The 27,266-nt window shown below is 49.4% G+C and overlaps 1 protein-coding gene across 4 annotated transcripts in view; it reads right to left on the bottom strand.

Annotated features, from left to right (window-relative positions):
• TUSC3 (tumor suppressor candidate 3) overlaps window positions 1–27,266 on the bottom strand; it is a 1,466,371-nt gene that overhangs the window by 962,630 nt on the left and 476,475 nt on the right. The window contains exon 1 of one of the 4 annotated variants that reach the window (XM_078678948.1): window positions 17,153–17,246. The exons of the other annotated variants lie outside the window; for them this stretch is intronic. The gene's annotated coding sequence lies outside the window, so the exon portion shown is untranslated. Of the gene's footprint in view, window positions 1–17,152; window positions 17,247–27,266 lie in introns of those variants that run through there. 4 annotated transcript variants of the gene reach the window in all.

The following is a 27,266-nucleotide window of genomic DNA, read 5'->3' on the forward strand; positions in this document are numbered from 1 at the left end:
CAGCGGGACATGGTCATCTGACGGCCCTGGGGTCACGCGTCGCAGTGAGGCATACGTGACGAATCGGAGCCAGGGACCGAATTTGCGGTGATCCCCTAGCCGGTCCCGGCAGCGGCCTTCCCTGGCGGTGCCTGGCCCTGTGGGGCGGAGGTGAGGAGGTGCGGTCCCCCGGTAGTGCTGTGCGGGCCCCGGAGGTGCGGTGGCCTGGCGGGGCCGACGCTAGATTACTCGGCGGCTAATTCGAGCCGTGGGGGCGTAGTGTGGAGGGTCGGAGTGGCTGTGGGCCTACACTAAATGAGGTGCTTGGACTGGGATCCGGCCCCGTGATGACAGACTATTGAGGTGCAGCACGCTCCGAGACCCAGGCGGTGATCTGCCCTATTCACCATTGGCCCCGTGCATGCCAGAGGAATCTGCCCGCCGGGGGGCCCGCAGGGAACAGGGGCCCGCACCGGGAGTCGCTTGGTGGACTGCAGTGGAGCCCAGGTGGAGGGGGCCTGAGTCCCGGAGCAACGAGGGGCAATGAAGTGTAGGCCCCTGACCGCGGACTGTTGTGGGCGGATAGGGCCGCTGGACGATCCCCGGGGAGGGCCCTGAGTTGGAGCTGAACCTGTGGATAACGCTGGGAGGGGACCTGAGTGGCACCGTGGGCGATTGCAGCCGAGGACAAGAGCGGTAAAGCGGGCGGTGAGACACATAGTGCAGCATTGGCAGTGCGGCTGGCGGGTCCACTGGGCCTTGGAGATCGAGTGAAGCATTGGTGAGTGGCCCCTCTCCGGCGGCACAGTAACAAGAACCTGGGGATACGCACAGCGGGGCCCGGAGTGAGGACCCCAGCCGTGTTCAATTATGACCAGAGGCGGGAGTGGTGGAGGAGCCTCGAAGCAGGGGCCCATAGACAAGTTCACAGGCCCAAGTGGGGGTGCAGGTGCCTCAGGAAGCCAGCAAGCGCTGGGGCCGGACAACGCAGCTCTCATGGCGGCAATTACACTATATAGGGATATGCTGGATGTGAAGATTGGGGCGGTTGGGCCGCGACGTTACACTACTACGCCAAGACCTGCGGAATGCCGTGGCCCGTATAACGGAAGCTGAGGCCAGAATATCGGGAGTGGAGGACGATGTGCCGATCTTGAAGAAGAAGGTGGCTAGCATGGAGGGGATTCAGAAGGGCCTTGCACTCCGAGCAGAAGACGCGGAAGGACGGGCTCGGCGAAACAACCTGAGATTTGTTGGTTTTCCGGAGAGCTGCAAAAAGGGCAACATGGAGACCTTCCTGACTCAGTGGCTGGAGGGATGGCTTCCGCCGTAATCCCTCTCACGCTGCTTCGTAATTGAATGAGCACATAGAGCGCTTATCAAGAAGCTGCCTGTCGGCGCTCGCCCCCGACCGGTGATAGCCAAGCTGCTAAATTACCATGACCGGGACACTATCCTGCGACAAGCGCGAGCAAAGGAGCCCCTTATGTGCGACAATCAGAAAATCCTGATATTCCCGGACTACACCAAGCTAGTGCAGCAACAACGGCAATCCTTTACAGCAGCCAAGGCACGCTTGTGAGACCTTAAGATCCCCTACTCCTTGCTTTACCCGGCCCGCCTGCGAGTGGAATTTCAGTCCTGTACCCTCATCTTTACCACTCCAGAGGAGGTGTTCACTTGGACCGATAAAACTGTCCGAATCAGGGTGCACACTCCGCCAGGTCGAGACTCTGACTCATCCTCTACGGCGGCGCCGCCGCGGACCCCCCGACGATCACGGAGCAGGAGCAACTGGAGATCCCGACCTCAGAAACGATCTCCCTCCAAGGAGGTGGTGGCAGAGACAGTTGATGCTCCTGACACTCAGATGTCGGATCAGTGAAGGCTCGATTTGTACTGATCAGAATTTTGGCGCACAGATACATGTGAGAGGCATGAGAAGTCACAAGATTCCTAGCTGAGGATTGACGAAGACCTCAGGAATCATCACCGGACATGTTTGGACGACTATGGGTTTGCTGACATGGGATGTGTGAGGGTGGGGGGTGCAGAATGGAGGGCGGACGCATTCCCCGAGTTCAGAGGAGTTCATTCCTTAAGGGGGGTAGGTTGGGGATTGGTTGGGCAGTTCATGGGGATCCATTGGGGTAGATGGTCTTCGGCCTCCCGTTGGGGGTTGGCGATAACCTATGCCGCGGCAGATATTTCAACGTTGCTGAGGTATGGGGGGGGAGGCTGGGGGTTGAGTGGGAGTTGGGGGGGGTGGTATGGAACTTGGAGTTTGGGGGAGAGGAAGGGGTGGAGGGCGGGATGGGAGTGGGGGGGATGGGGTTGCTCTGCACAATGTCGTTGAGATCTTCATTCTTGAGGTGTACATGCCCACTATGTCCGTCGCTAGGCCCTGTGATGTGCTTGCAATTGTATGGCTGTTGAGAGTCTCGGACTGAAGACACCTATGGCCTCTATGCGTGTGTTGAGCTGGAATGTGCGGGGGATGCTAGATAAAATTAAGAGAGGCTCAGTTCTGAGGTTGGGGAAAAGGGAGAGAGCGGACCTTCTCTTGTTGCAGGAGACGCATCTGTTGGGCAACAAAACGCTTAGCCTGAAGAGATACGGCTATGACTAGATTTACCATGCTGGGTTTGTGAGGGGGTCTCGAGGGGTGGCCATTTTGGTCCATCGTAGACTGTCCTATGTCCACTCGACACAGTGATTTGACCCACAGGGCCGATATGTGTTTATTCGGGGGATGATTGGTACGGAATCCCTAGTGGTCGGGAGTGTATACGCCCCGCCCCCTTTACAGTGGTCACTAGTGGAGAAGCTGACGACAGTGTGGGCGGATATTCCGGAAGGACAGGCTGTGGTTGGGGGCGATTGGAATGATGTTATGCATTGTCGAGTGGATCGATATAGGCCCGGGGGTGGACAAGTGGCACACACACCCACTAAACTGGGAAATATGGTGCAGGGAATGGGATGGGTAGACGTGTGGCGTTATCTGCACACACATAGTCGGGAGTATACATATGTTTCAGCGGTCCATAAATCATTTTCTAGACTTGACTACATCTTTGTCCCCACTACAGTGATAGGGAGAGTTGACTCGGCGTCTATCCTACCACGGGGGCTATCTGACCATTCTCCAGTCACAGTAGACATTACTCTAGACAGGGTGAGACAACCATTTCGATGGCGCCTATCAGCATGGAATCGACTGCAGGAGGATTATCAGGACCATATGGGGGAGGCCATAGCTCATTACTGGGAGGATAATTTAGGCTCAGTGACGGATGTAGTGATGCTCTGGAAAGCTCTAAAGCCCAAGCTCCGTGCTGGTGCTTGGCGGCTCTTAGGAAGCGTAAGAAAGAGTTGGTGAAGGCCGCAGCAACGGTGGAGTTGCTGGAGACTCAATGCGGGGTGGCCCGGGACGGTAGGGAGGTGGGGCAGTTACTCTTGGCACAGCAGTCTTATGCGTCCCTGCTGCTTGACGAGGCCCGGCAAATGTGGTTGGTGACACGGAGTAGAATTTATCAATGGGGCAACAAGTCGAGCACAATGTTGCATAGACTCTGCCAAAACACATTCCGGGTGTAGGTGCTGCCGGGCCTTAGAGATGAAGCTGGGGCCTCGATCTCGGCCCCAAAGAAGCTGGCGGACAGCTTCGCTCAGTATTATGCGGCCGAGTATGCCCCACAGGAGTGTCTGCGCCGGAAATAGATAGATTTATTGCAGATCTCCCACCACGCACACTTCCAGAGGACGTGCCAGAGCACCTCGAACTTCCGCTGTCGGCGGAGGAACTGGGCACGGCCCTAGGGGAACTTAAAACTGGCAAGGCCCCCGGGCCTAATGGGTTTCCGAGCGAGTTCTTCAAGAAATACCATCTCCAATTAGAGTTCCACTATAAGAAAGCCTTAGAGGTGGCGAGAGAGCACGGACTCCTGCCGGCAGATTGGAGACATGCTGAGATTGTAGTGTTCTGCAAGCCCGGACGACCCCCGGACAGACATGAGTCATATCGACCGATTTCCCTTCTAAATATCGAGGTCAAGATACTGGCCACGGCACTCGCGAACCGACTCCTCCCCCTTATAACGGAACTGATCCACCCGGACCCGGCCGGGTTCATGCCCCGTAGGGCAACAAGACACAACATCAGACGCACTCATGTGGCTGTAGAGGCGGTTGGGGGCACCGGGGCCCAGGCGGCGCTGTTACTGGCTGATATTGACAGGGCCTTTGACTCCCTGAGCTGGGTCTACCTCTTTGCACTCCTCTCCCACCTTAACTTAGAGCCACACTTTATATCTTACCTGAAGCTATTGTATACTGATTTGACGGCCTCGAGGAGGGTGGCGGGGGCCACGTCTGCGGCCTTCTCCATAGGGCGGGGCACCCGACAGGGATGCCCCCTCTCGCCGTATCTGTTTGCTCTCGCTATGGAGCCGCTGGCCGCGTGGGTCCGAGTGGACGCACAACTACGGGCTTTGAATGGGATGCTGGTCCATCGGACAGAATCGCATTGTATGCGGATGACGTCCTGTTCTTCCTTATGGATGTGAATAGATCGGGGCCTAGAGTCCTGGAGATCATGAGACTATTCGGCGAAGTGTCGGGATTGTACCTGAACCCGCGTAAATCCAATCTGTGGGTGCTAGGGGATTCTGCAGGGCTTGGCTCGTGGGCATCGCCACTGCAAGTAGCAACCGGGGGCCTCAAGTATTTGGGTGTGTTTTTAACGGTTTCACCCACTATTTCTTGGGAGCGCAACATAGTGCCGGTCTGGGACCGGGTTCGGACAGATTTGAAATCTTGGTCTCGCATGCGCCTCAATATCTACGGCAGGTCGGCTATTTTTAAGATGGTTGCCCTTCCACGCCTGCTGTACCAGTTGCAGAACCACCCATATTCGATCTCGCCGCAATCGTTTCGGCAAGTAAATTCGGCTCTGGGTCAGTTCCTGTGGGCAGGGGGGCCTGTGAGAGTGGCCTTGCGCACTTGCTTTTTGTCCACATACTGCGGAGGGCTGGCAACATCGGATATTCTGTCTTATTACCAGGCGTCCCACCTCCTCATTCTGAATGAATGGTGGTATGGAGATAGGGGGGACCCGGCGTATGCCCTTGAGAGATACCTCATGGAACCTGATATGCTACACACCATCTTATACTCAGCACGGCTGAGGAAAGGGCTGCCCAGGGTTACCCAGGTGGTCTTCCAGATTTGGAGGCAGGCATTGCGTCGCATGGGATGGTGGGGTAGACTGACGGAGGAGACCCCGCTCTGGCAAAATGGTCGACTGCCGGCACTGGCGTCACTGGGGGGCTTTCGGGGTTGGGATTCTATAGGAATCTCCACATTAGGGCACGTTCTGAAAGGCACGTCATTTAAATCCTTTCAAGAGCTCAGCGAGGAGTTTCACATGCCCAGAACGCAGTTCTTTAGGTACTTGCAATTCCGTCATGCCATTACACCTACCCTGGAGGGACTGGACTCCTTGCCCGAGTTTAGCCCGATAGAGGCAAAAGTGTTCATGGGAGACCTGGAGGAGAAGAAAATATCCTGCATCTACCAAACACTGGTCACACATTGCTCCTCCTCACTGCAGAAGCTGCGGGATTCCTGGGAAAGGGATGTGGGGGAGCTAGAGGAAGAAGATTGGCGAGAAGCCCTCGAAGCCCCAAGAGGAGCGGCAATTGCCATGCGCCTGCGCTTTATCCAATTCAAGTACCTACATAGGGCTTACTACACCAGGGAGAGATTGTGGCGGGCTGGACTGATTGAATCCCCTGAATGCTTGCGATGTGGTCATGAGGTGGGCACTTTCCTACATACGGCGTGGAGCTGTGGTAATTTGGCTAGATTTTGGACCGGGGTGTGGGATTGCTTATCCGAAGTGCTGGGCTGGGACCTTCCTCGTACTCCCAACTAGGGCTTCTTCACGTCTTCGAAGGAGTAGGGTGCAATCTATATAAGAGACATATAATCCAGTTGGGTCTTACGGTTCCGAAGCGAGATGTGGCTCCTAAGGTTGTGGTGTGGAAAAAGGGCCTTGATTTTTGTATGGGGTTGGAACGGACAGTTTTTGAAGCCAGGGGCTGCCCTAGGAAACATTACAAAATATGGAAACGATGGGCGGACTACAGAGGTATATGGCTGGATCTGCCAGCGCTGTGAAGAGACACCAAGAGGCTGATGTGATGGGGTCATGGGGGCGACATAGTACACATTGCTTTATGTATGTAACCTTCTTCTTTTCTCTACAGGACCGAAATGACATTGTGCCGGGGGGGGGGGGGGAGGAGGGGATCCGGGGGTAGAATGTTGGTTGAAGGGGTGGGGTAGGTGGGCGGGGGGTCAGGGGTTATGTTCTAAGATGCGGTATAGATCGCAGCTTATGATAAGAAATGCTTGTTTGCAGTCCCTCCCGGGTACGGAGTGCTGCGTCTTTTGTGCGATCTGTCAATAAAAAGAGTTGTTAAAAAAAAAAAGCAAAACAACTCAGTAGTATAGTTTAAAACTACTGTTATGACAGGATCGACATGTTTCAGCCAAATGATCAGATTACTGTATCGGTGGCTTTCTTCAGGACCAACTATGATGACTATGTATTATTTACTGCTGCTAATATAGTCAAGAAATGAAAAATATGTGAATATACAAAACCAGTATTCCTGTGTCCTTTTTATCAGGTAATACACGAAGTATCTGAATAGATCAAAAAAGATAAAAAAAGAGAGAAGAACAAAAATGGCGAATCATTTTTGGTGCTTACTATTGAATTTTTTCATTTCATAAAGAATCCAATAGCCTTACTTAACTATATACTAAACTTACCCTCAATAGTAGGATATTCCAACCTCACCTCAACCTGGCAGGCCGCTCAGGAAAGGAGGCCCCGCGCTGTGGGGAATAGATTATGTATATAGAAAACAGTCACCACTAGGCTTCAAGAACTGTGAACAGGTCAAACTAGGAATTACTTATTGCTCCTACGCACTAAAGGAGTGACAAAGTTATCACACTGTAGAGTGCACTTCAAATTTGTTATTTATTCAAGAAGTAGTATCCTTTCTTATACACCACGGTGCCCAAGTATTGTCACCAAACCTAGGGACCCATGCAGGAAGGAATGAGGTAGTTTGTAATGTTATACCCAGTTATCTATGGGTGGTTCTACCAAAAATAGAATGAAAAAGCCAAAGAGACCATCACCAGTCTTCATATTGATAGAGTATCATAAAGTACCCATTACTACGAGGCACTATTCTAACAATTAAAAGGCATATTTATGTGCATAAATCAGGAGACAAGCAGTACTAATTGTACCTATACCATGCTCATAAGGTGACTAGCTGCCACCATAGTCTAACAAGATTTAAATATTCAGGTTTAAGAGCCCTCTAGCTTACCTGTCCGTCGGTACCTCGATGCAGCAAGAGCTTGCCCCGGGAGGTACCGACGTGACTGCCACTTGTTGTTTTATACCCTATCTGATCGTAATTTTGTCGCGAGAGGCGGGGGTCTCCGAGTGTTGAAGGTGGCCAGTTCTCTGCCTGTATCGTCAATTACCCTACTGCGCATGTGCAGTAGCCGATACTCGCCCTTCTTAAGTTTCATGCGCTGTAGCAGGACACTATCTTTATCCCCATGCGCATGCGCAATCAGAGAAGGTGCACGCATGACGTGAATTGAGGAGACACTGCCAGAAAGTTACGGTGCATGCGCAGTCCAAGTAGATATAGCGCAAAAAAGGTTAAAAAACTTTTTCTTGCCCGCAAACTCCACTGTATATAGTTTGTTGCTCCCCTTAACAATTTTATCGATTTTATCGAGGGGCATTATAGTGGAAAAATTATGTCTGCCAAAAGGGGGGGGATACTCGATGTAATAAAAAGTATATGCTCAGTCTTTAGAACAGTGTCTACAATCTTCTCATTATATGTTATATACAATTCTGATGAAGTTCCATATATGAACTTTTAACACCAAGTTGTTTGTTATTTGGGATAGGGCACAATTAGCGGCTCGCATGTGATTTGCTGTATTATGAACACCACAAAATATCACTAGAGTGACAACAATACCAATTGAACACCCCTGGGATCCCTGGTAGATCCATAGAGGTTATTGGTTATACCTGACAGGGGTGATTAATGTCTGGTATCAACGTCTAGGTGAATGTTTACAATATTTATTAATCGAAGAATTTTTGTTTCCATCGATGTATATAAAGTAGAATGTCACACTTTATTCGCTGATAAAACTAGTGCTTGGATACCCTGTATTCATGATCTTAAGCTCCTTGTGTCATATTACTAGGAACCAAGACTGATATAGGTACATATGTCTAAAAGTAGTGGGTCTTTGGCTGGGTAGGGGGTCTATAATGCTAACCATGGTATTTCATCATTTAGACCCTCAACATTGGTCTTCAACTTGAACACCCAACGTTGTTCCCTTCTTAGTAGGAGAAGCACAAATGAAGCACATTATTTTATAATTCTGAAGTGTGATGGAAACAAAGGGGCAGATTTACTTGAAAATGTGGCGCAGCAGAGGTGCGCCCAATTTGGCGGCGTGCCCTCCGACTTTTTCAAAATGCAGGAATGGACTCTATTCACAAGAATACAGCAAAACACTTTGTTTTCCCTTGTGCTGGGTCTAAATGTAGCTGCCTACCGCCAACGCAGGCCCCCTTGTACCAGAGTGTAAGGGTTCCTGCGTGTTAGAAGCGGCCGTTTCTAGTTGGCAGAGGTATACACATCTGACAAATAGGGACACACATTTTCTAGTCAGGGCAAGGGGATCACACACTTAGATAACCCCTGCTACCCCCTTGGTAGCTTGGCAAAGCAGACAGGCTTATCTCAGAGGCAGTGCGTTAAGCATTTATGACCACATACAGTAATAAAGTGAATACACTACAAATGGACACGACACAGTAGTATTATAAAAATAAGGCTGTTTATACAAGGCTTAGCGCAAGACCAAATAACGACAAAAATATACCACAATCTTAATAAATACTCTTGGAAGGAAAAATAATAGTTCAAGTGTAGTTTCTTCTTAGCACAAAGTCTTTAGTAACAAAAGCAACTCTTCTTCTTTAAATCACAGTTCTTGGCAACAATGTAACCCCCACAGGAGTCACACGACGTCGAGGCAAAGTTAATCCAAAGGTTCGGCGTCGACCGCGAGGAGCGCTACGTCGAGCCCGGAGTCGCAACAGACCCCCACAACACAGTACCTTGGAAAAGTGAAGCACACGATGATCAGCGGCGTCGAGATGTCCGGCGTCGCGTCTTTGGCGTCGATGGTGATGTTGCAAGAGTGAGCAGGGCTCACAGCGTCGATAGGGCTTGGTGTCGAGGCGTCGGTAGCGGCTTCGCTACTAGCGTCGATCGGGCCCGGCGGCCGGCGTCGAAGGTGCGGGGCACTGGAGCTGCACTCAAGATGTCGAGCTGGATTCGGCGGCGTCCAACGGCGTCGAGATTGCTGGATTCTTCAGAGGTGCTGGACTTTCAGGTTCCAGCAACAAGCACTTTTAGCAAATGATGAACAGCTAGATTCATCAAAGAAAATTCGGCTCGCAAAGGGCCAGATTCTGAGAATCTGTCCCTTTGCGAGTGCAATTTTTGCATTTGGGATTCATCATCCCAAATGCAAAAATCGCTATTAGCGAAATCGCATATTTGCGAGGAATTGCATTTAAGGAATCTCTATTTCAGATTCCTTAAATGCAATTCATCAACCATTTTCAATTTGCGAATTCGCAATTTCTGGGCGCTATTTACCACGAAGTCAGACTTCGTGGTAAATAGCGAAAACTCAGAAAAATGCACTTGAGTGCATTTTTCTGAGTGGTATGTTACACACACACATGTCCTTCGGACATGTGTGTGCGCAACATCTGGCTACATTTGCTTTTCAGGGGTGCTACAGGGTGTCCTTTGGACACCCCTGGCACCCTTGAAATCGCATCCTTATTTGCGATTAGCAAATTGCTAATCGCAAATAAAGAATTACTCCCCATTCATTCTTATGGGCCTTTAGGCCCATAGGAATGAATGGGGAGTTATTCCTTATTTGCGATTAGCAATTTGCTATTCGCAAATAAGGAAGATGTAGGAATCGCAATATTTTTTGCAATTCCTACATGAATCCCGTTTTGAAAGTCCTTAATAGCGATTCCTTATGAATCGCTATTAAGGACTCGCAAAACTGGATATTGATGAATCTAGCTGGAAGTCCTTTAACCCTGTGACTTCAACAGGAGGCTGACACTCTTCCAGCCCTTGGAGATTTCCTTGGCAAAGCTTGAGCGTAAACACTCAGTTCCTCTCTCCTGGTTCCTTGGCAAAAATAAAGAAGTAACTGCAGGATTTCCCCAACAAACAGCACACTGGCAGAAGGAGTAGGCAAGTCCTTGGATCAGCAGGCTTCTTGTCCTTGGTTCAGGTTTCCTTGTCAGAAGTGATCTAAATTCTTTGGTTCAGGGGTCCTTCTCTTATACCCCTCTTCTGCTTTGATCCCTTTGTCCATGCAGGGGAATTTCCCCCCCATCCTGGGTTTGTTGTGGGTGTTGCCAGGCCGAGGCACCTGGCCTTTTCACTGTGCAGGGCAGGGTCTTCAGCCGCCCAGCAGGAGGTGGAGCCAGCATTGTCACTGGCAGGGGCAGGGCCATCAGTCGCCCGGTAGGAGGTGGAGCCAGGATTGTCCCTGGCAGGCACAGAGCTATCAGTCGCCTGGCAGGAGGTGGAGCCAGCATTGTGTCAGGCAGGGCAGGCTCTCAGGAGCTACTCTTCCCCTACTCTCAATGCAAATGCCTCACTCACCCCACACTGACTCATTCAGACCTCTGGAGCCACCCAGCTCCTGTCACACGCACACCAAACCAGCAGAGACCAGTAGACAGTCAGACAAGAAAATAGCCACTTTCGAAAAGTGCTATTTTCAAACATAGAGTTTAAAAACCATCCACCCAAACGGATGCGTTATTAAACTCTGAGTTCAGGGATACCAAACTCGACATTGCACCATGCTCCCCGAGCGCGCTAGGATTATACTGTTTAATAATCCTGGCAGCCCATTCTAACTTATGGAGAGCAGGTAACCTTACAATAGTGAAAAACGAAAATGGCTGTAATTCACTATTAGGACATGCCACACACATCAGGGCTTGTCCTACCTTATGCTTACAATGCACCCTGCCCTTGGGCCTACCACAGGGGTGACTAACATGAAGTTAAGGGAAGGTTTAGGGACTGGCAAGTAGGTGTACTTGCGCAGCCCGCGTGACAGTACCAGACTGCACGTAGGTCTAGCAATGGCAGACCTTTAGACATATTTTACTAGGCTGCTTCTGTGAGTGGCACAATACGTGCTGCAAGCCCACTTAGCAGCATTTGTATTTACAAGCCCTGGCACTCCTGGTGCACTCTACTAGGGACTGACAGTAAACCAAATAAGCCAAACATGGAATCCAATCAATATCAATTTCACATAGGGAGCACTTGCACTGTGGCACTGATCAGCAGTGGCACAGTGCCCAAAGCAATATTCCAGCAAAACATCGTAAACAGAGGAGGCAAACAGAAAAAATGGAGGAGAGACTCATGCCAATGATGCCAGGTCTAACACTGCGTTGCAGGGAATGATTGTTTATGTGCAGGAAGGTGTACCTTCCTGCACATAAACAAACACTAATGGCGATTTGTTACTTCTGTGCAGAATGCAGCTGACAAAGAAGTAGTAAATAGCCATTATTTAATGATTGTTTATGTGCAGGAAGGGACACCGTCCTGCACGTAACCAATTATTAATGCTATTTTGCTACTTCTATGTGTGCTGCAAAATGCAGCACACATAGACCAAGCAAAAATGAGGAGAAATAAAAGTATTCTTCATTTTACACCCTCAGATTTACATCTCCTTGTAAATCTGGGGCAGCGCCAAAAGCAATGGGTGTTGGTGTGGAATGCCCAGAGCAAAACCCATTGCGCGCCCTTTTCATGCTAAGTGATGCGTGTAAAGGGGCTTTATTTAGAAGGAGGTGTTAAGCCACAAAAAGTGGCTTAACGCCACTTTAAATATGAAGAAAGTATATCACCACCAGAACGTCACTAAAAGTGACATTCTGGTGGTGATATCCCCTTGTAAATATGCTCAAAAGATTTTAATATGATCAAATCAAATCAATGCACTTTTCTTGGTGATGCACTAATGATAAATATTTGCTGAAACACAATTTCTGCATATAATTGTTTGTGCATTATATAGTTTTATCTTGGTAGTGCTAACAAGAAACCAGTATTGGTTCTGCTGGTGTACGGCGTATCTATGACAGCTGCCAAAATTACTATGTCCCTGACAAAGTTATTGGGTTCATGCTTGGAATATCTCATCTGAGCCTCCACTTTCAATACCAACAGAAGAATGATCATCCGGGGGCACGTTAAAGCTTTGGCTTATTATACAAGCTCATACTTTGAAAGTCGGGATACTGGAAATGGTCTGATAAGGCTATTCCAAAGACTGTGTGTCTAAAGCATAAACTACAGGGATGATTCCCACACTTTAGCCTCAAAATCCAGTAGAGCAACAACTCTCACAAAACAAGGACTGAACATTTGTGAGGGAATGGAGGATCGCACAGCACATCCATTGGTTGACATCTCATGCACCACTATTTGACTAGGTAAGGCCACTTTTGTCCTAATTGCCCTGGAGTAACTTTATGTGTGACAGAGGACACCCAATGAAAGGAAAGTCCTGACATTGATTCAGTGGAAGTGATGGTATTCCATAATTTAAAAATAGCCATCAATCTAAAAAAAGTTACATTTCTGCAAGCTCTAACAAGCTCTAATGAAGGATTCGGCCAAAGAATCTCTGCAGAAATAGGAATGCTGTCTACTGTGTGTAAATAGTCACTTAGAGAGGAAGCATTTGTAACTATTAGCCCTTAATGTAATGGTTTCATAATCGTCCATTCTCTCAAAATTACTAACATCTGATTCCTGTAAAAACAAGCATTTACAATGCAATGGTCTCGGCATCATTAAAGGTTGAGCTATTGGCATTGCTCATGACATTTCTTTTTTTTTCTGTAAATCATAAATAAATGGCATTGTCATTTACATTGTCAATACACACCACTCTGCACTCAACTGCACTCACCTGCACTGCACTGCACTCACCTGCACTGCACTCACCTGCACTGCACTGCACTCAACTGCACTCAACTGCACTCACCTGCACTGCACTCACCTGCACTGCACTCACCTGCACTGCACTCACCTGCACTGCACTGCACTCACCTGCACTGCACTGCACTCACCTGCACTGCACTGCACTCACCTGCACTGCACTCACCTGCACTGCACTGCACTCACCTGCACTGCACTCACCTGCACTGCACTCACCTGCACGCCACTGCACTGCACTCACCTGCACTGCACTCACCTGCATGCCACTGCACTGCACTCACCTGCACTGCACTGCACTCACCTGCACTCCACTGCACTGCACTCACCTGCACTGCACTCACCTGCACTGCACTGCACTCACCTGCACTGCACTGCACTCACCTGCACTGCACTCATCTGCACTGCACGTACTGCACTCACCTGCACTGCACTCACCTGCACTGCACTCACCTGCACTGCACTCACCTGCACTGCACTCACCTGCACTGCACTCACCTGCACTGCACTGCACTCACCTGCACTGCACTCACCTGCACTGCACTGCACTCACCTGCACTGCACTCACCTGAACTGCACTCACCTGCACTGCACTGCACTCACCTGCACTGCACTCACCTGCACTGCACGCACTGCACTCACCTGCACTGCACTCACCTGCACTGCACTCACCTGCACTGCACTGCACTCACCTGCACTGCACTGCACTCACCTGCACTGCACTCACCTGAACTGCACTCACCTGCACTGCACTGCACTCACCTGCACTGCACTCACCTGCACTGCACGCACTGCACTCACCTGCACTGCACTCACCTGCACTGCACTCACCTGCACTGCACTGCACTCACCTGCACTGCACTCACCTGCACTCACCTGCACTCACCTGCACTGCACTGCACCCACCTACACTGCACTGCACTCACCTGCACTGCACTGCACTCACCTGCACTGCACTCCACTGCACTGCACTCACCTGCACTGCACTGCACTCACCTGCACTGCACTCACCTGCACTGCACTGCACTCACCTGCACTGCACTCACCTGCACTGCACTGCACTCCACTGCACTCACCTGCACTGCACTCACCTGCACTGCACTCACCTGCACTGCACTGCACTCACCTGCACTGCACTCACCTGCACTGCATTGCACTCACCTGCACTGCACTGCACTCACCTGCACTGCACTGCACTCACCTGCACTGCACTCACCTGCACTGCACTGCACTCACCTGCACTACACTCACCTGCACTCACCTGCACTGCACTGCACTGCACTCACCTGCACTGCACTGCACTCACCTGCACTGCACTGCACTCACCTGCACTGCACTGCACTCACCTGCACTGCACTGCACTCACCTGCACTGCACTCATCTGCACTGCACTGCACTCACCTGCACTGCACTCACCTGCACTGCACTGCACTCACCTGCACTGCACTCACCTGCACTGCACTCACCTGCACTGCAATCACGTGCACTGCACTGCACTCACCTGCACTGCACTCACCTGCACTGCACTCACCTGCACTGCACTGCACTCACCTGCACTGCACTCACCTGCACTGCACTCACCTGCACTGCACTGCACTCACCTGCACTGCACTCACCTGCACTGCACTCACCTGCACTGCACTCACCTGCACTGCACTGCACCGCACTGCACTCACCTGCACTGCACTGCACTGCACTCACCTGCACTGCACTCACATGCACTGCACTCACCTGCATTGCACTGCACTGCACTCACCTGCACTGCACTGCACTCACCTGCACTGCACTGCACTCACCTGCACTGCACTGCACTGCACTCACCTGCACTGCACTGCACTCACCTGCACTGCACTCACCTGCACTGCACTGCACTCCACTGCACTGCACTCACCTGCACTGCACTCACCTGCACTGCACTGCACTCACCTGCACTGCACTTCACTCACCTGCACTGCACTGCACTCACCTGTACTGCACTCACCTGCACTGCACTCACCTGCACTGCACTGCACTCACCTGCACTCACCTGCACTGCACTGCACATACCTGCACTGCACTCTGCACTCACTACTCTGCACTCTGCACTCACTACTCTGCACTCTGCACTCACTACTCTGCACTCACTACTCACTACTCTGCACTCACTACTCTGCACTCACTACTCACTACTCACTACTCTGCACTCACTACTCAGCACTCACTACTCTGCACTCACTACTCACTACTCTGCACTCACTACTCTGCACTCACTACTCTGCACTCACTACTCTGCACTCACTACTCTGCACTCACTACTCACTACTCACTACTCTGCACTCACTACTCTGCACTCACTACTCTGCACTCACTACTCTGCACTCACTACTCTGCACTCACTACTCACTACTCTGCACTCACTACTCACTACTCTGCACTCACTACTCACTACTCTGCACTCACTACTCTGCACTCACTACTCACTACTCTGCACTCACTACTCACCACTCTGCACTCACTACTCTGCACTCTGCACTCACTACTCTGCACTCACTACTCAGTACTCTGCACTCACTACTCACTACTCTGCACTCACTACTCTGCACTCACTACTCTGCACTCACTACTCTGCGCACTCACTCCTCTGCACTCACTCCTCTGCACTCACTACTCTGCACACTCACTCTGCACACTCACTCTGCACTCACTACTCTGCACTCACTACTCTGCACTCACTACTCTGCACTCACTACTCACTACTCTGCACTCACTACTCTGCACTCACTACTCTGCACTCACTACTCTGCGCACTCACTACTCTGCGCACTCACTACTCTGCACTCACTCATCTGCACTCACTACTCTGCACACTCACTCTGCACTCACTACTCTGCACTCACTACTCTGCACTCTCTCTGCACACTCTCTCTGCACACTCTCTCTGCACACTCACTCTGCACACTCACTACTCTGCACTCACTACTCTGCACTCACTACTCTGCACTCACTACTCTGCACTCACTACTCTGCACTCACTACTCTGCACTCTGCACACTCACTCTGCACTGTGCACGCCGCTGATATCATGGAATCTTCCACCACACTTTCTAAAACTCTATAGTCCGAAGCATAATAGGCACAGAACCAAAAGAAGGGTAGACATTGCTTAAAATAATCTTATTGTATTTATGAATATCAGTTTGTTACGAATCAACAGAGTGGAGTTAGAGAACCAAGAAATAGTAATTTAGATTCCGGGTTAGAAGGAGTAGTAATCACAAGCTGAGGATCAACGGGCGCGAAACAGCGTGGTGGGCGCGCAGGAGACGCAGCGTGAGCGTGCACATCAGCTGAAGATCGCCGGAGAAGACACCAAGCCTGCCTGCTGCCTGACTGACCCGCTGCAGAGGGAAAGAGCCCGGTGAGTGGGGGTAGAGGGGGGGGGGGCGGCAGAGAGGGAGTGGGCAGAGAGGGAGGGTGTGAGGGTGTGTGTGTGTGTGTGTGTGCGTGCGTGCGTGTGTCTGTCTGTGTCTGTCTGGTGTGTGCCTGCCTGCCTGCGTGTGTGCGCGTCCACAGACCCTGGTCGGTTCGTGCACCGCTCTGTACTCCTTTGCGAGCTTACATGGCGACAATAGTTCTCGTTGCCGAGACCTAAAAACAACATTAGAAGGGACCTTCAATGGAGCCTGTAAAAATAGCAAAAGGACTGTGTTCGAAATTGTGTTACTGGTTGATTGGGGTGTGAGCCCTGGTCAGGCGCGGTTCCTGCATGAGGGCGTATGGGGCAGAGCACCACCAGAAGAAGGAGAAGGAGATTGAAAGGAGACTGGTGGTCTGAGGCTGCGGCACTCCGGTAGCAGTGCAGCAGGCAGTGTACAAACACACCCTGCACATGTGTGGTGGACGTCCGATTTCAATATCGCCCAAGTCACACATGTGCAGAGTGTGTCTGTGAGGCAGTAGTGAGGGCAAACAGACGCTACCTGAAGCAGCTGGTTTTCCAGGACTTCGGTCGGATTTTCGGCTCAGCAGGATCTCTGACGTAGTTAAGCTCAGAACATTCTTCTAGTTCTAGGATCCCGCCTCCTCCTCTGACTGGATTACCATTGATACCGTCACCCTATGACAATAGGAGGCGGGATTTCAAGTACTGCTTCCTGCGCTGGTTTCGTATTTCCCTCCTTCCTTGAACCAGCTTCAACCTGGTCCGAGAGAAACCCCGTGATTACGCTGAAAACAGTGAGTACTTAATGTGCTTTTGATTTATTTATTTTTGCAGATTTATATAGTGCAAACTCGACCCGAAGGTGTCGGAGCGCTTTACACGAACACCAGTTCCATAGCACAAGGACACATTCATTTTTGGAATGCATGGGGAGATAAGTGAATTGCCCAGAATCACAGGATGCTGAGCCCACGCGAGGATCAAACGTGGTTCCCCAGCTCCAATTAAAGTCGGCAGCTCTAGCAGTAAAGCAAATAGCGGTACTTTTTGCCTACTTTCAAATGTAAAGATGCGCTGAACCTATTCTAAATATATCTGGGTGGGGGCGTGGTCCAGCCACGACTGGGGATGGTCGCTTCACCCTTGGAGCTCTGTGCAGAGAAGGGCCCCAGATGGCAGCTGCAGCACTTTCATCATAGTGAGGGCTCCTCAGCTTGCCCCTCATTCCACCTGCTGGACTCAGCACCCAGTACCAGCATTTTGATGATAACGGGTAACAACATCATGAGGCCCGTGGACTTTCATGCCCGGCTACGTGCTGACTGAGGCAGGCTGGGCCAGTGCCACAAGGTGATGCTGCAGTCCACAGTGAGGAGAGGGGCCCAGCATCAGCAGGCACCCCTCCTCCCACCACGGTACCTGCGGAAAGGTAGGGGCTTTGCAATCTGAGCCCCCGCCACATCCACTGCACAGACTATACTGCCCGATGCGGCCCGACACCCGGCCTAAAACCAGCGAGCCTCCAGCTCTGTAGACGTCGGCACCCTTGAGCCTGCTCTTAGCTGGCGGCTCACCAGGATCTTGCGGCCTAGGCTACCTCTGGCCAGTGCACTAAGCCCACAACACTACAAACCTCTGGCCTGGACCTTAAGCGGACTTCGACTACCTCCGCCTGGACCACTGACTGCGTCATGCCAGCTCGTGCAGTGGACTGCTCCTCGGCCCCCACCCTGCCTGCATCGGGCTGGGGGCCCGATGCAAGGGCCCCCAGCCCTTGCATCGGGGTGAAGGGCAGGGTGTAGTGAAGAGGTATTGACTGCTACCATCTTGCACCGGTGATCTATCCCTCCTCCTCTTCTCCAGGGGGGCCTATGGCACCACTTCACCATTACTGGGGCCTGGAGGTGCAGTAGGAGCCTGGGACCCTGCCATCGCTGACCCATGGTGGGTCTGCTAGGGCAGGCCCCTCTGGATTCTGATGCTTGACTGTAGTGGACTGGGAGAAGACCCCAGTCGCGGCTCGGCGGACTCGTGGGGAGGGGGGGTTAAAAATAAAGTTTAATTAAACAAAAAAAGTGAAAACTTACCTGACCGCTGAGTCCGTGCCGCCTCTGCAGTGTGTTCCTGTGTTGGGATCTACCGCCGCGTTGGCGCCTTCGTGAGTGATAAAACAGTGCACATTATATAGACGTGAAACGTACATATAGAATGTCCCCCGATCACCTCTGCCTTTCAAATTTCAGCATGTCCTTCTTTCCAAAAATGTTTCACTTTTAAGTGCTGCACCCGGCTCACCACTTTCAAAAGTCACCAGCCGCTACTGGCCCTGGTCAATCAGCAACCACAATCCTAGTAAAGGTAAGGCACAAGCAAACCCCAAATGAACCTATACTCAGTCACCTGGTAGCTCGGTGCAGAGCAGTCGGGCTTAACTTAGAGGCAATGTGTAAATAATTTGAGCAACACTTTAGTGAAAACACCAAACAAACAGATCCACATCAGGGTAGGGAAATAGAGCTTAATTTAATTAATAAAACAAGACCAAAATTACAAAAATCCAATCAGTAGAATCAGAGATATGAATCTTTAAAAATAAACTTTAAAATAGCACCTAAAAGCATAAAGCGCCGACCGGGGATATCTGGTCGTGCTGGACAGAGGCAAATCCAAAAGTTCAAGCAGACTGCATTGAGTGCAGGTCAGATACATTCACAAATTAGTCCTGCTGAAGATTTACCTTCTCAAGTTTTGTGCTAAGAGTCCCATTCAATTGCCAGGAGCAAGTACAGTGTCACTGTTCGGAATGGCATGAGAAACAGACCGGGAATCAGCCTCTCAATGGTGGTCCACATGGGTGGACTATACTTTCTGTGCAAAGAGATGAACTTGCGGAAGCTTGCATTGATTTTCTGTGCAACCAGTGCAGTTCTGTTGTGAACTGGCCCGTTCGCGGTCACAAAGAGCTAAAAAGCTTGAGTTTAAGAGCCACATCAAGGGCCCAGGACTTGAGAGGCGTCTCTTGGGGGGTCAGGAACTTGTTGAAACGGGTCCAAGAGCTGTGGGGAGCCTGTTATGTGCCTGAGGCATAATTTAGGAGGGCAGCAGACTAGCTATTGCAGTCACTCTGGAATCCTGGTTTCTAGATGGGTTCCAGGTCCAGTTCTTCCTCTGCCGGCAAGAGGGCAACAGGTCAGCACAGCAGGGCAGCAGTTCTTCAGAGCAGCAGTCCGGCAGAATGGCAGTCCTTATACAAGCACAGCAGCAGTCCTTCTTCCTGGCAGAGTATCCCCAGGTTCAGAAGTGTACTGAAGAGTTGGTTTCTCAGGTCCAATATTCATACCTGGTGCCCTTCCTCTGGAAGATAGTAGAATCTTATAGAAATTCCATTTGAAGTCCCCAAGCATCCTGCCTTCCCTGTCCTGGCTCCAGACTAACTACAGGGGGTATGCAGCCCTTTGTGTGGAGGCAGGATATAATATATTCAAGTGTAAGTAGGGCTGAGTCCAGCTTTGCCCTCCCATCCAGCCAGTGATGGCCCATCCAGGCACATATATGAATAAAGAAATCCTACCTCAGTTTTGACAACTTCCAGAGGTTTTGGAACAGATTCAGCAGACAGTTGTTGGACATGTTTGTCTCCATTACGAAAAATCATCTTATGCTTTACTTCTCCAGAGAGTGTGTCCTCAAGCTTCTGAGTGGGATTTGCTAACATTTTCATAGCACAGCATCTCTGTTTGGTTTTGCAACTTCTGAATGCCAGAGATGTCAACCAGATTAATAAGGGAAATGCATACATCATCCAAGCAGTTCCACTTTCAAAAAGAAGGCCCTGGTTACTTCTGCTTTACCTGTTACTAAAATCAAGTGGTTACTCAATGTTTCCATCTTTTTAATGGATATAACTAATTAGTTTAGAGTCTGAGGGGCTCAGTCACCAGTGAAAGTAATAATTCATATGCAACTGTCCAGGCAACTATTAAACTATATTCATATCTTAACAGGCCATTACACTCCAGGTGATTCATGAGGTCGTTTGCCTCGTTTTCATGAAACCCAATGAAGATTTTGGTTTTCCACAGAGATGGTTTCTTTTCACATGCAGTCTCATTATTATTTTCCAACTCTCTAGATCCTGGGGTATAATCCCAGCTTTCGATTGCCCTCTGGCCATATGATCCATTACTGCTAATGCATTCAAGTCTTAGAGAGAGGGAGTTGGAAGCACTTGTCTGCAAGGATTATCTTGGGAGGAAAAATCTAGAACCAAGAAAAAATACCACATGGATAACAGGTCAAAGAGAACAGATGATCAAACTGGAAAAAGTAATGAGGAAACAGGAGAAAGTAGGAGCACAAAAACAAAAACTCCAACAGGTTGACATGGAGATCAGTCTCAGCCAGAGAGCAGAGTACTCCGATCCCACAACATCTCCCCAACCAAGCAGCTCTTGGTGCAGAAGGGAGAAGGGTCCATCGCTGGTCCAGTTGTGGTTGAGTAGTCACCACTTGCAATCATTTGGATGGAGTCTCACAGGTACCCTTGGTGCTGAGCCCACTGATCCTGCTGTAGAGTTTGCACATGCCATCTGGAATGATCGATGAGCAGGATGGCAGAGGCCAGTAGACCAAAAAGACTCAAGCAACCCTCACTGGCACTGGACAGAGGAGAAGCATCAGGATTGTAGGCTGATTGCAATGGACTCGTTGATCCAGAGAGAATGCACAAAAACTAAATGTCTATAGGTGACTCAGATGAAAAGGAGCCTCTTCGAAGGAGTCTTGTGTGACCCATTGCTTGCGAATGTCAATGATGTCAGGAGGTTCACTATTGCCTGGAAGTGGTATACAACTGAATGTGCCCACCTTCAGCAGGCCGTCTTCGAGGTAGGGAAAAGTCTGGTACCTTCAAAGGCATGGTGCGACTACCACCATCACCTTCGTGAGCACCGAGTGGCACTGATGAGGCGCTCAACAAACTGAAAATGCTTGTGATCCACTTAGAATTGCAGGGAGCGCATGTGGGCTGGCAGGACCAACAGTACCATCCAATCTCTGGGATCCCGGGCAGAAAAACTTGAGCCAAAATGAGCATCCTGAAGTTTCCTTCCTTGTGAAGAAACTGAGAGGCTGTAAATATAAAACAGGATGAATACCTCTGCCCTTTTTCGACACTTGGAAATGACAGGGAGTAACACGCAGTTCCAATGTCTGCTGCTTAGATTCTCTCTAAGGCTCCTTTCTCGAGAAAGGCCTGAACTTCCTGCAGAAAAATTGACAAATGTTCCTCTGAAAGTCACTTCGATGTACACAGAAGAGGCAGTAGGATGTAAAGGAATGGCGAGGGTAGCATGGCTGGACAACCTGCAAGACCCAGCTGCCGGATATTATGGCTTGCCACCACTGGAGAAAATGACTGATTCTGCCTCCTAGTGGGAGGTTATGTGCTGCTAAGGGGAAACTAATATGGCTTCAAGACTGCTGTCAAAGAAACCAGAGACCAGGAAGTTTGCTGCCCCTGCGGGCCTGGATGCTGTCTACCGGATACACTAACCTAACCCGGAAAGAAATGTTGGTAGGTACAGCCCCAGGTTCAGTCCACTGGGAGTTGTACTTTCTGTCCATGATGCAAGGTTTACACGGCAGTGCTTTGAGGACCTCTTCATCGGTAGGCGCAAGAGTCGCTGAAGATTTCAACTAGGATTGCCGTGGCTTCACATCTCTCTGCGTGAGATCTAATGAAACCTTCGGGTAGGAGCTGGCTTGCTTGGCATTGCCCTGCTTTAAATCCAATGCAGCTTTCTGACGAGATCTGAGCAGTGTGACTTTTCAAAGTTTTGGGTCGCTCTGCATTGGTTCTGGTGAAGCCTTTGGTTTGGAGATGTGCAGCTTTGTGGGTCCCTAAGTCACTTCGCATCAGATCTGGTGAACCCTTCAGATAAGCAGGTAGAATTGCACTCTGACTCCAGCCAAGGATCCACAACTTTGGGGACAATATTTAGAGGGAGTTGGGGGGCAGGGATCAGGACTCACCCCTACATCGTCTAGCAGAGAGAATCAGTTATAGTACAGATGGCTCTGGTCTGCTGCAAACTAGGAACGACCTCTGGAAGTTTGTTGTGTCCCTATAGCTCAAACAGGATGTCAGTCAATTGACTCTTAGTCATCTTTGGGGTCCTGAGTTCAAGGCAAGCAGGTCCTCTCTTCCTTCTTCAGACAGCAGGGTAGATATTCTTCTGAATCTTCTTCAGCCAAGTAGATTTCTGAAGAGGGGTTCTAGGGTTGGCACTTTTATATCCAGTACCAGCCTGTGTGTGGGGATCCTTTTTTTCTAGCCTTAACAATAGTCCTGGTCAATTATTTCCCTTTCCCTGTGTTTGGTTTAAGTCAATCTAGGGAAACAACGGGCTGGCAAGCACTGGTGTGGGCTGCAGTTGCCAGTGACAGAGCAGGCATCTTCTTAAGTCAGGAAGGGGATGGGTACATCCCTCAGGCTACCATTTGAATCTCAGGAAAGGCTGTGTTCAACACCCAGGCCATTCTAGTCAGGGGAGGAACACCTTTCCTAAGACCCCTGTGACCACTGTCTGGAAGGAATACATATTACACTATAGGAGAGCCATCAATAGTCAAGTGACCTTGGATACTGGCACAATTAATATAGGTGAAAAAATGGCAACTTTTTCAGAATAGTAACTTTAAATCAGACTTTATTAGTAAAAAGGATATTAAATTCCTATTCAAATGAGTGGAATAGGTATTTCTTTATTTGCACTCAAACTGATCACTTACTAAGTGTAATAAGGTAAACCAGTGTTATTCTATGGTACAGCTAGCCTTGCAGTAGTGAAAAAGGACTTTGGGGTTTTGTGACTACCAGGAAATGTAAAACATATTTATTTTTATTATTATTTATTAATTAAGCTTATTAAGCGCGACAGCTACCCAAAAAGGGTTTCCCGGCGCTGAACAGGTAAGGTGCTAAGTGGCCTAACGTTGCAGACAGGGATAGCAATATTGATTGAAAAGCCAGGTCTTGACGGCTTTGCGAAACCGGATATAGCTGGTTTTTAAGCGAATATTCAGGGGGAGAGAATTCCAAAGAGTTGGTCCAATGTACGCAAAGGATATGCCACCCATTCTAGAAAGTCTAATTCTGGGGACAGTGAAGTTGCCTTTGGATAAGGACCGGAGGTGGCGAGAGGGAATGTAGGGGCAGACAAGGGATTGTAGGTATAGTCGAGCTGATCCAACTTTGATTTTGAACATGTAGCTCAGGGTTTTGAATTTAATGCGACTCTCTACCCTGAGCCAATGTAAGTCCTCTTTTAGGAATTTTACGTAGCAGCCTTGCAGCGGCATTTTGAACCAGCTGCAGTCGTCTTTTCACTGCCTTGTTTGCCCCAAGATAGAGGACATTTCTGTAGTCCAGTCGAGAGGTTATAAGGCCACAGTGTATTGGGTGTCGTATGGCAGCATCCAAATGATTTTCCTCAGCCACCGCAAGATTGTAAAGCAGGTGGCCAAGACCTTACTAGCCTGATGGTGCATGGTCAAAGCATTATCAATGGTGAAACCCAGATTTTGTACATGGTCTGATGGAATAGGAAGGGGACCCATCTCGGTGGGCCAGTGCTTAGCATTCCATAGATCTTGTTTTTGACCCAGGATCAAGACTTCGGTCTTACAACCATTCAGTTTAAGTAGATTGTTATTCATCCAGGTGGCAATTTTCCCTAAGCCTAACTGCAAGAGGGATGTGGAGTCAGAACCCGGTTTTGAAAGGGAAAAAGTAATTTGGGAGTCATCAGCATATGTGTATAGGGTGAGACCTGTTTGTTCTGCGATAAGGGCCAGTGGTTTAACATATAAGTTGAAGAGGAGAGGGCTGAGCACAGAGCCCTGCGGAACACCATAGGGAGATGAATGAACTTTGGAAGTTGCTGTGTTGGAGAAAATTTGAAACGTGCGGTGAGATAAGAAAGAGGAAAGCCAATTCAGTGCAGAGCCACCAATGCCCATTGAGGTTAGGGTCTGTATGAGAATGGTGTGAGAGATGGTATCGAATGCTGCGCTGAGGTCAAGTAGTATAAGCGCAACAGTTTCTCCTCTATCAAGGTGAAGCTGCAGGTTCTCCGTGACTCCCAATAGTGTTGTTTCAGTAGAGAAACCAGGACAAAAACCAGATTGCGAGGGATGGAGGATGTGATTCGTTTCAGTGAACTGAACGAGATGGGAATGAATGTGCCTCTCAAGAATTTTAGAGAAGGCAGGCAACAGCGAAATAAGGCGGAAGTTGGAAAAAACGCTAGGGTCAGCTGTAGGCTTTTTTAACCACTTCCACGCTAATGACAAAGCCAGCTCGTCATGGGCGTTACCTATGCTGCGCTCATGACGAGCTGGCTTTGTCATGAACAAGCCTTTTCTACTTCTTCAGCGCACAGCGGGAAAACGCGGTAGCGCTGTAGGAGTTAAAAGCGGTGTCACCATGGCGTTAAGGGTATTGCAAATCATGGATAAGTGAGAGCAATCTAGTTGTTTTAATATTGGGATGGGAAGTGGATCTTTGGGTGAGCCAGATTTCAATTTGCCCAAGATCATCCTTAAGTCATCCAAGTTTAAAAGTGCCCACGAATTCAGGTGTTCGTGGGTGCACGACAGGTATGGCGTAACAGGGCAAATATTGGTGCTCAGGGTGGATGTCTGAAAGTTCTGGGGTGTATTAGATTGAAGATTGGCTATGTCCAGGTAAATAGTTTTGATGTTTTGTGTGAAGAATAAGGCAAGTTCTTCGCACTGGTTGTTATTCCGGGTGGGTGGTTTAACTGTAGTTTTAGAACCCGCTAATTCTTTCACCAATTCAAAAAGAGTTTTGGATTGGTTCATAGCCTCAGAGATGGTTTTAGCCACATAGCTAGCTCTAGCCATATTGCATTATTTGTGATATTGTTTTAGTTCTTTCTTGTAAGCGTCCCTGGATTCTGGGGAGTAGTCTTTCCTCCAGCTCCTTTCTAGGCGCTTACATTTGGATTTTACAGATTTTAGTGGTTCATCGAACCAGGGGGCTGGATTTCTGTGGACCTTCCGTTTTTTTCTGTGACAAGGGGAGACAGGAGTTAATAGCATCCGTGAGCCAAACATCCACCTTTCCTGATAACATTTCTATATCACCCTTAGTGGAACCAGCATTAGAGCATGCTGAGGGGGGATTGAATTCTAGGGCTATATTGAGAGTATTAATATCTAATTTTTTCCAATCTCTCTTGCAAACATTCAGGGGACGGCTGGGGGTGAAAGGAACAATGGGGTGGGTGAAACTGAATTTGGATAGAAAATGATCGGACCAGTGCAGAGGAAGTGCTGGAGAGCAATAGATATCTGGAAGGTTGGAAAAAATTGGGTCAAGAAGATGGCCGGCCCTGTGAGTAGGTCCTGAATTACAGAGTATTATGTTCATAGCCGCTAAATCAGCTGTCAGATTACTACTGGTAGAATTTTGTGGGTCCTCTAGGTGTAGGTTTAAGTCGCCCAAGATTGAAAAGTTGCGTGAGTTCATAAGAAGAGAAGCTATAAGGTTAGGAAATGCTAATGCCCACGAGTTCGAAGGAGCAAGTGGCAGATAGACTAACAGGCCGGAGAAAGCGAAGTTGGGGTGAAGAGAGAGTTTGAAAAGCGCAGCCTCGCAGTTAGGGAAAATAAGTGGGTCAAAATTGCATTGTAGCGTATTTTTCATAATTATTGCTATGCCTCCCCCGATTTGGTTGAGTCTATCTGACCTGACAATCGCATAATTAGATGGTAAAGCTTCAGCGATGTCCGGGCCAGAACTTTTGTGGAGCCATGTCTATGTGAGAAACAGTGCATCAGGTTGTTCTTCAATTTAAAGATCGTAAATGTTCCTTTTGTGCTTGGGTAAGGAGCGACAGTTTAGGGAGAGACACGTGAAGTTGGGAGTAGGCTTTGTCCCTGGCGAGAAACGGCGACAAAATTGAGGGGAGTCAAGGAAAAATTTACATTTGGCGCAGAGACTGGGACAGAGTCTGCCCAGTTGGAAAGAGGTACAACCCTGGTTCTCAAGTAGCCGACAAGCATGGAGTTGTTCTGAGGAGTAGGCAAGCCGTTCTATAGGATTTTGGGCAGAGGTCGTGGCACATGTCCTACTTTTAAAGTACCATGTACAATATTTCTGAGCTGTGACTGAGTTGTGACCGGCGGTCATGGGAAGTTAGAAGGGAGAGTTAGAGACTGATGCGTAGTGGGGGGGGGGGGATTTGGGGGATGGAGAGGTTGGGTGTTTGTCTATTTTCATGTTCCTTTTCTTTTATAAAAGTGGTATCTTAGCAATTGCCTTGTCTGTATGCTGTGGTCTGAATCTTCTTTCCGCGGGGTCGCCCTCCAGGCTGTAGACCTGTACGCTGTGTACTGACCGTAACATTACGCTCTGCCGGCAACTGGATGTAGGCAGCTGAGCTGTGTATAATGATTCTATACCACGCAATAAAATATGATTGGTTCTAAAACACCATGTACCCTGCCCGAAGAGCCTTTAGGGCCTACCTTAGGGAGACTTATAAGTAATAAAAAAGCAGGTTTAGGCCTAGCAAAAGGTTTAGTTTGCCAGATTGAAATGGCAGTTAAACCTGCACTACAAG

Source organism: Lissotriton helveticus, chromosome 2_2 (genome assembly GCF_964261635.1).
Source record: "Lissotriton helveticus chromosome 2_2, aLisHel1.1, whole genome shotgun sequence".
Classification (NCBI taxonomy): domain Eukaryota; kingdom Metazoa; phylum Chordata; class Amphibia; order Caudata; family Salamandridae; genus Lissotriton; species Lissotriton helveticus.